This window comes from Hipposideros armiger, unplaced genomic scaffold (assembly GCF_001890085.2).
Source record: "Hipposideros armiger isolate ML-2016 unplaced genomic scaffold, ASM189008v1 scaffold_4, whole genome shotgun sequence".
NCBI classification, from domain to species: domain Eukaryota; kingdom Metazoa; phylum Chordata; class Mammalia; order Chiroptera; family Hipposideridae; genus Hipposideros; species Hipposideros armiger.
In genome coordinates this window covers 6,972,589-6,981,698 of record NW_017731354.1, presented here as the reverse complement: position 1 = coordinate 6,981,698, position 9,110 = coordinate 6,972,589, and the positions used below count along the sequence as shown (strand labels likewise).

The 9,110-nt window shown below is 44.5% G+C and overlaps 1 long non-coding RNA gene across 2 annotated transcripts in view; it reads left to right on the top strand.

Moving 5' to 3' along the window:
* LOC109383557 (uncharacterized) overlaps window positions 1-9,110 on the top strand; it is a 266,734-nt gene that overhangs the window by 40,789 nt on the left and 216,835 nt on the right. For both annotated transcript variants that reach the window (XR_002124217.1, XR_002124215.1), the window contains one exon: window positions 4,489-4,532. This is a non-coding gene — a long non-coding RNA (uncharacterized LOC109383557). The remainder of the gene's footprint in view (window positions 1-4,488; window positions 4,533-9,110) is intronic.

The window sequence follows — 9,110 nt, the reverse complement described above, 5'->3', positions numbered from 1 at the left end:
ATGTGTGTACGTGTGTGTATGTGTGTGTGTGCGTGTGTGTATACACACACGCACACACACACAGGCAGCCTCTATACCCATGGGAAAGGCAAACTTGAGTTTCTGTCAAGGAAAGTTTTATAAGGTCTTCACGTCTTGAGCGAGGGTGTTTGCTGCTTTGTTTCATAGAAGAGAGAAGTGCATTGGCTTGAGGTGGAGCAAGGGGTTGAATTATGAGTCTAACTTGGTACCAGATGCTTTACTTTTGGCCCATGGGGTTTCTACAGGTCTTCTTTAGGTGGAGATGTTGAGGGGAGGGGATAAAAAAAGGAAGGGAGGGCAATCACCTTACTATTTCTTCACTTGTAGATGAGGTTCCCGTGGGAGTAAACCCTTTCCCCCCAAATTTCCCACCGAAACGGTCACAGTGCCCTTTCATTGATGGAGGAAGAGGGAGTGATTTGCCTCCTTCTATGTTGACTCCTGTAAGCATTAAATGAGTTATTTCATGTCAAGTACTTACTCTACTCAGTAAAAATTGCCACCATTGTGTTTTCATTGTTTTTGCGGCATACTCTTCACAGAAACAAAAACCAGGAGAGGTTCAGATAGCTTTTCACTTGTTATTTCTAGGGATAAGAACCTAAATCATACAGCGTCAAGATGGGATGGTGGAAGGGAGGGGACAGAAGTGAAAAATCTGCCCATGGGTGCACCCATGTACCTGTGCCTCCAGTTTGCATTTCTCAAGGTCACAGGGGCCTCACCGCCAAGGCCTTAGGGCAGCACGTCCCCTTTGGGAGTCCTCCCACAACCCCCTCTATTCCCTCCCAATTCCCCTGGCCCTTTAACTCGTTACCTCCTCTGGAATTCTCCACCTTCTCCAAAGTCTCCTCTTTCCTGGTTTACTGCCTTTCCCCCAGATGTCAGAAGTCCCAGCCCTCTGGTGTATATAACTCTTCCAGCCTCTCGTTTATACATTTCTACATCTGGGGGTGGGAGGGAGTGGGCGTGTGTTAAGCCCCAACTATAGAAGGGGCAGGAAGGATGTTGGGGGCAGTTCTTTACTCCAGATGTGCCCTTGACTTTCTATTTTCCCTCATCATCTTGAAGGACCTGAAAAAGAAATCCAACATCCTTCAGATTGCTTAATGCCCTCTTTGAGTCTATATGCAGTGCCACCTAGTAGAGTGTCCTTTGATTGTCGTTTTGCTGTACAATGAAGTCATCTTGAATGAACCTGCGGCTAGAAGACACCTGACTGCATCAGAATGCCAAGTTGCAGGTCCTAGAGGGCAGGTGGTAAATATCTCCCTAGAAGATTGTAGTTCGGTGCTCACTGAATTGGAGGCCTTTCCCTCCTTTGCTATTTTAACTCATACTGGTAGCTCTCTTCTCTAAATAATGGTGGCGTGTTTACATGCTATCTTGCATTTCTCCTCATTGATTTGCTGCTTGTTTTGTGCGTAACCCCCCAATTAGATTGTAAACTCCTTGAGGACAGTGGCTATTTCTTATTTCCCTCTGTGCCCCTCAGGGTGTCGGCACAGTTTCTGGCTCTCAATGAGCTTGAACCCACAGCAGGCTGCTGTGTAACAGACCTTCACCACTTCAGAATTGGAGGTGGATATTTATTAGTGAGTTAGTTTGATATCTTTTTCCTGCCTTGTTAAATCTTTTTTCTTCATTGAGGCCTGAGACCCCATTAAGGCTTATCTATGCAGCTCCGCCATCCTCAGCACCATTTCTCTTTGCTTCCCCTAATTTAATTATTGGAAAACGATGCTATATAGCCACTTTATTTCCAAATGAGATTCATTTACCATCTCTGGGACCAGGCCTCGTGTGCCCATTCTGAAGCCAGATTGGCTTTATTTTTAAAGAATAATCACCACTAAATATGTTTGTCTTCAGAGAGAAATTCTTTAGAAATTAGGCCCCAAGAGAGAGAGGTCATATGATTGGGGGAAATCATGCCAGTTATGCAGTATTTAATTCCAAGTCCCAAATGAGAGGGAGTCCCTGGTTTAACACAGGAGGTCTTCACATAAGATTCTCTTTTGTTCATATTTGAAAGCGGATGCAAAGAAGTGGGGGTTTGGGGTTTGCATCCCAGATGTGTTGGAGCCAAGGTCTATGAAACATTAGATTCTGTGTATTGGGAACTTGGACCTTAACAGAGCAGGCAGGCAGGTGCTGGCACTCAGGCAAGCCATGGTCCTTGGGGTGCTTGCCTCACAGAAGCTGACTGGCTTGATGGAGAAAGGGGTTCAGGGGATGAGCTTTTAGCTCTGACCCCAGCCCTGTGGCAACCCAGCTGTGAGACAGAGGACATGTCACAATTTCTCTGATCCTCACTTTAGTCAGTATGTAAATAAAATGGGGTAAGATTGGGATTTGGGACTAGGTGACTTATTAAATTTTTTCCCTGGAGACTGTAGATCTTAGAAGTTCTCATCACAAGAAAAAAATTGTGTAAGTATGTTTGGTGATGGATCCTAACTAGTGTTATTGTGGTGATCATTTCATAATATTTACCTATAGTGATCATTATGTCGTACACCTGAAATGAATATGATATTATAGGTGATTTATAGCTAAATACAAACAGAAAAAGAAAAAAAATATTCCAAGTGAGCTTCTAGAGAGGGACAATGTGATGTAGGCTTCTGTTGGACCTGTGGCTTCAATACTACATGCTGTTTTCACAGAGATTCCTAAGTTGTGATAAAAAACACAATTAGTAGATTGTTTATGGGTCATTTAGTGTAAGTCTTTACATTAAAAGTTACTCAAGATCTCATACAGCAGTGGTTCTAAAGTTGTCTTTACAGACAACACCTGTAAAGTCTCTGTGCAGAACACACACACACACACACACACACACACACACACACACACACACACACACACACATGCATGCACACATAACTTTTCATATAACTTTGGGGAGTTCATGGACCCCATCAAGGCAACTGATTCCTTTAGACCCTTTGCTANTCTTTCTTTTTTTCTTCTTTTCCTAAACAGATTGTACCCTTTGAAAAATCCTAAAAGGATTTTGATACTGGAACCGCTAAAATTCAGGAAGGATTTAAATTTAGGATTATAAGCTATCCCACTGCAAAATTCTCCTGTGATCAAATATCACATTTTAGGAGATGAGTGACTTTGTAGCTGCCATTCAGGCTGATTCTTCTCGTTATGTGCAATATTAATAAAACAGGGGGACTGTGGGCCTCAGGGTGAACTTTGCAGAGCCAGGACTGCCAGGCTGGCCTGCTGTCAAAGGCTCCGGCTTCAGAAATAAGTCAGAGGGCTCCAGGCCTCCTCAGAGGCTGCGAGGCCCTGGGGGAGTCTGAAATGGTTGCCTACGCGGGTAAATACAGGTTATAAGCAAGCTCTGAACAAAGAGGCATGAGGTGGGGCCCCAGGAAGCCATGGCTGACTAGAGAAGAAATGGAAAAACCCTCAACCTCTCCCTCCCCCTGCTGCCTTCCCACATGTAGCCCATTTTTTGTCCTTTCCTTTGGGAGGTTATGTGGCTCTAGGCAGAGGGAAGGAAACATGGGTTGAGGGGCTTCAGGACATGCTACCCCAAGATATGGCACCTTGGCATGTTGAATATTTTAAGCTGAAGGAATTTGAGAATTGTTACCAAATAGAGTTCATCCGCCCGACACTAGCAGAGCCAAACACTAAAATCTGAGAATTGCAATGGAGATAGATTGGCTATTTTATTACAAATGGCCCCCCCCTCCCCGCAGGAAGCAGGAAGCTAATGCTCAAAAGCCCAAACTCCCAATCAAGAGTTTGGGGCAGGTTTTTAAGGCTTTAGGGGAACAGATATGCAAAAACGCTGGTGGGGCAAGTTTTATTTGGAGGACCTTAGAGGTTGGCCATTTATGGAAAGGGGCGTCAGCACCTGATCTCCCTGGGAAACAGCCCCTTTGCTTTTAAAAGGGTTCCGGTGGGCAACTTCCCTTTAAGTCTTGGTCTTTTGGTTCCGTGAGGGGCGGGGAGGGGTCGGTTCCGGGTGCAGCTGGAGGTCCAAGTTCTCTCCTCTGCGCCGGCTGCATGACTTGGGGTTTTGGTCTGTTGTCTCTGAAAAGCAACTCAGTATCTCGTTAAATGGGATAGGACCACTCTGAGCTGGTGCGGGGAGGACTTTCTGGCCTTGTCCTGAAGCAGGTCATAAGACCATCAGGTGAGACGTGCCCTTCCTATAGCGGAAGAAAGGAGGGTCCTCATCTCCGAGGACCGAGGGACACTGAGCGAAATCTGTACTAGCCGGCCTTGCTAAGTCTCCTCAGGTCACCACTCTGCACTCACACCCCTTTTTGTCCTATCACTTTTTCCATGACTCTCCACGCTTCATGAAATCTAATAAAAACACTTAAGTTGAACTGTTTCTTCAGGTCTTCTTTTCCTTGTGAATCCAGAATCATGTAAAACTTAGAGTAAACAAATTTGTACTCTTTTCTCTTGTTAATATGTCTTTTGTTACAGGGGCTCCAGCAAGAATTTAGAAGATAGAGAAAAAGGCATGATGGGTAAGTCATCCTAAATTTAATACTCTACAGCTCACTTTTCCCTAAGGTTACCCCCTCTTCGTCAACTTGTGTTACGTGAGTCTCATAACCCTGTGGTATCTTAGTGCAGCGGTTCTCAACAGGGGATATTTGTTAACACCTGAAGGTGTTTTCGATGCTGCTAAACATAGGACACTCCCCCCAAACCAAGAATTATCTAACCCAAAATGTCAATTGTGCCTTAGTTTGAGATAACCTGCTTGGACAACAAGCCATAGGTGGGTACAGCAAAGCTGCTGAACAATTCCTGCTTTTTGGGGTACTGTTCTGATGGCTGAGGTGGGCATAGTGGGTGGTGCAAGTGACTGTGTCATCACAGGCTGAGGGAGAGAAGAGAAGGGGAGTGGTGCCTGGGCCTCTGGCTTCCTGCCCATGTGGGTGTGATGTGGGGAAAAGAGAGAGGCAGAGAGATAAACAAGTCAGAGCAAACCCATTTAGCTACTTAAGATCAGCATGAAATAAAAATGGCAGAAAACCATAGAAAACAAATGGGGATAAACGTTCAGGGGACACCTGGCCAGAAGAAGGAAGTTAAAGGCACAGACAGGCCAGTTAGGTGCAGTCAATGTGAGAGCTTAGGAACTCTCAGGTTCAGCCCACACCTTGAATCCTATTTTCTAAAAGCACTGCCCATTCCCTTGAAAAAAGAGCTCTCTTCTCTGCCAGCCCAGGAGACAAAGAGCAATGCTTTGCAAAATCCATAAAACAAAAGACTCCAACAGTGTCAAGCCTCTTTAAACAATCACTTGTGCTATGAGGCAAAACAACTCAGAGTCCGGATAAGCACTGTGGTGGTATTTTTCATGTTGATTGCAATAACACCATCAAAGCCATGCACATTCTGTGTAAAATCAATGTCTGCTTGTTGGAGGAGGAGGAGGGGAGAGGCCTGGGGATTTTATCTTGTAAGTTGGCTTTGCAGATAATCGCATGCCTCGGGCTTGGGAAAAATTGATGGTAGATCAATGGTCAGGAACAGGAACTGGGCTCACTTGTGACAGGCCAGTGTTCGCGGGGTCCTCGGGATGTGCAGGACGGACGGGGTGACTGGGGCCATGCTTCTGAGGGGGCTGGGAAGGTCAGGGCGTGACCGGCAAGGTAACTAAGGATCACTCCAGGAGGGTTCAGGTACTAGGAAGGAGGAGCCTAAGTGGGAGAAAGTTTCCAGGGGCTAAAGGACGCTCCTATCCAGTAAGGGGGAGACTGCGTGCGCGCCGGCGTGCGTGCATGCGTGCGTGCGTGCATGTGTGTGTGTGTGTGTACCTGTGTGTGTGTACCTGTGTGTGTATGTGTGTATGTGTGTGTACGTGTGTATGTGTGTACCTGTGTGTTNGGAACATAATTTTTAAAAATAAGTAGATCAAAGAAGTGCGTTTACTTAAAGAACTTTCTGCATGTATCTTAAAGCATTTTCCATTTGATCCCCTCACAATCTTGTCCTGGAAATGTGGACATTTTAGGCATTATCCCAGTATCAGCTCTAGAGTGAGGGCTCTTACAGGTCAGTGGGGTTTGCTGATCCTCAGGCCTGACCTTCCTGTTTTCTGAAGGTAGAGATGGTGACCTGGCTGCAGATCCTGTTACACTTACTATCAGGGTTGTCTATACCTGTTGCAGAGGTCATCCCTTTTTATCTGTTTGGCATTTGTGACAAATGTATGTTCTTCATTTCCATGCACCCAGTTGCATGCTCAAGTTTAGAGATATTCTAGTGAAAAAGAAAAAGTTCCTCTCCTCAATGTGTTCTCTGTTCAGAGACCTTCCAACTGGAGTGGGGACTCCTGGGGCTGGGAGAGTAAAGGATGTGATGGGCACACAAATGTGAGGACAAAGGTTGAGAGAGATCCTTGTCTTCAAGGCTCTTCCCCCCATTCCCACATAATCAGACTTTCTTCTTCCCACAATGCCTTGGAATTTGAGGTAGACATAAAGATTAAGCCTTCCCTGCCCTCAGAAACAGGGGAATACCATTTTGTGGTTTGAAAATTTTGGTCTTTATATCTAATAGACTAACAAAGTCCATCATGAAAGGGACAAAAGGAAGAGGTGTTTTAGGAAATAGGTAGAAAGCTATAGGGACGCAGGAAGAAAGAAGCAGGGATCCCCCTGGCTTTGAACAGGAGCAGAAACCTGTGGCTATCCTGAGGGGCTTGACCCAAGCACTGCTCTGGGCCAGCTCCCTGAAGCGATGGCTAGGCCTCAGCGAGTAGACTGCCTAGAGAGGATCTAACTAGCGTGGAAGGGGTTTGCAGGCACCATACAGCTTTCACAGGCATCTCATGGCACAAAAATGGGTAGCAATGAGGCTCCAAGAAACCCATGGAAAAGCAGATGAAGATTATCAGTAGACAACATGGTGGGCTTGGATCTAGAAGTCTTCCCCTCTTTTCGTTCAGCACAACTTCACCAAAAATTGTGAAAGGATTTCCCATCAACCTCTTACAACCAAGGTTTAAAGGAAAAATTAAGATTAATGAAAGATAAAGAATCGTGAGGGCTGGCCAAGTGGCGCGTTGGTTAGGAGTTGGCTTGGGACGCCAGCTCTGAGCAACAGGGCCCCAGTTTGGATCCCACATGAGGGCCAGTGATGCTGCCCTCTACAGCTAAGATGGTGAACAACAGTTTGACCTGGAGCTGGGCTGCTGTGGGTTGCCAGCAGCTGCATAGGCTGCAGTGGGGCTGGTTAGCAGCTGACATGAGCTTTCGTGAGCTGCTGTGAGTGGCCCTCCAATGGCCGGTGAGCAACTGTCTCTCCTGGGAAGAGCGCAATGATAATATCAACTTGGACCAGTAAAACGACGTCCTCCACAACTAGACTGAAGAACAAAAGGACAGTAACTTGTCTGTTCCCCTTCCCCGATTTCCCAACACTGTTCCCCTCCCCCAGTTCCCCAATAAAATCTTAAAAAAAAAAAAGAATTGTGATAGTCATTGCCTGCCTGAGTCTTATGACTGAGATGTATACCCATGATGGGTGTATTTAGTTGTAGCACGCCATATGCTCAACGACGATAGCTGTCCAGCTCAACCTTTTTGAAAGATGCTTGCTATTTCTTAATTCACAAGATAATTCCTGGCCCGTCTGCCACCTTTCTTCGCAGTCTGTCCAGGGATTCCAGGTGCTCCCCATTGGTGGTTTCCAAGGAGAAAGGCAAATTTTGGAGCCTTAGGCTCTTCATCCAAGGACCCTGTGCTGCAGCGCCTGACTCTGGCAGGAGTTACAATGTTACCACCCCATTAATGGGTAATATGCACAGGGATAGGTTAGATTGCCTCCATTATTCAAGGAGCTCCATGTGCCGGTAGCAACAATTACTAAGACGCATAAATACAACAAAGTTAATTAAAATGTTAGCTGATATAAATAACCTAAGGTTATTGAACATTGTTCCATTTTAAATTAATAAATACGCCAAGGTAATGTTTATAATTAAAGCTATAATTTATCTTCATGCTCTGTTTGTTTAATAGCAGTGGTAATATAACGCTACATGCAGAAATGTAGTAATAGATTTGTTTAGCACTGACATTATAAACAAATGTCTCAGTCTATTTATTCTAAGTTATGATACAGATTCTTTTCACATGCATCTGATGGCCTTTAAACCATTTAAAATGAACTGCATTAACGTAATCTAATCTTGATACTGAACATAACATTTCAGTTTGAATTATCCTGAATCCATGATCCATTTTATTACTCACAAAGCACTTTATACATTTATGATAATGGCAAACCTTGCTCTGTTATTTAAATCCCATTTCAAAAGGGATGTGTTTTTTTTTTTAAATAAATAAACCCCACACATTTGGGGTAGTAAAGTACAAAAAAGGAAAAGCCAATGCCCAGCAAGCCCTTTAACAAAGCAAACAATTCAGATTTTTATGACATTAGCAAATAATAAAGGGAAGAACTGACATTTACAGTTGATGAAATTTTATGTTATAACAGATGACAAAAATGGAATGAAAATCACATGGAAATAAATGTGTCCATGAGGTTCAGCCATTCCGAGGCACTCTTTACCTGTGGACTGTCTTTGGGGACACTTTTCTGTCTTCAACCTTTATTCAGCCGTCGGAAAGGTCCCAGGGCTACCCTGGGTGTCAGGCTCGCTCAGACAGCTGAGCACAGGCCACACTTTCAGTTGCCTTTCGATCCCGCTCGCTTTAGCTTCATTTTCTGTGCTCTCGATTTTCTCCTCCCTCCCTTTCATTCCCTATCTCCTGAACTCAAGGGAACTCTCATTCTCCACCCTCTAATTTAAATGATAATAAACGACAAGCCTGCTCTTTCCTATGGCTGCTTAAGGTATTGAGGAAAGAAGAGAGTTTTGTATTTCTTGTGTACTTCTAATTTCTTTTCCTTAACATAGCTTCTTGTCTCTCTCTCTCCTTAATCCCCTGTCAAATAAATGTTTCTTCTGGGTTTATTTGCAGTCACTGAAAGAAGTTTCACTTTATTTTAGTACGAACATTTCATTGGATGTCTTAGAAACGGTTGCCCCTTAAGTCAAATAGACAACAAAAATAATTTTT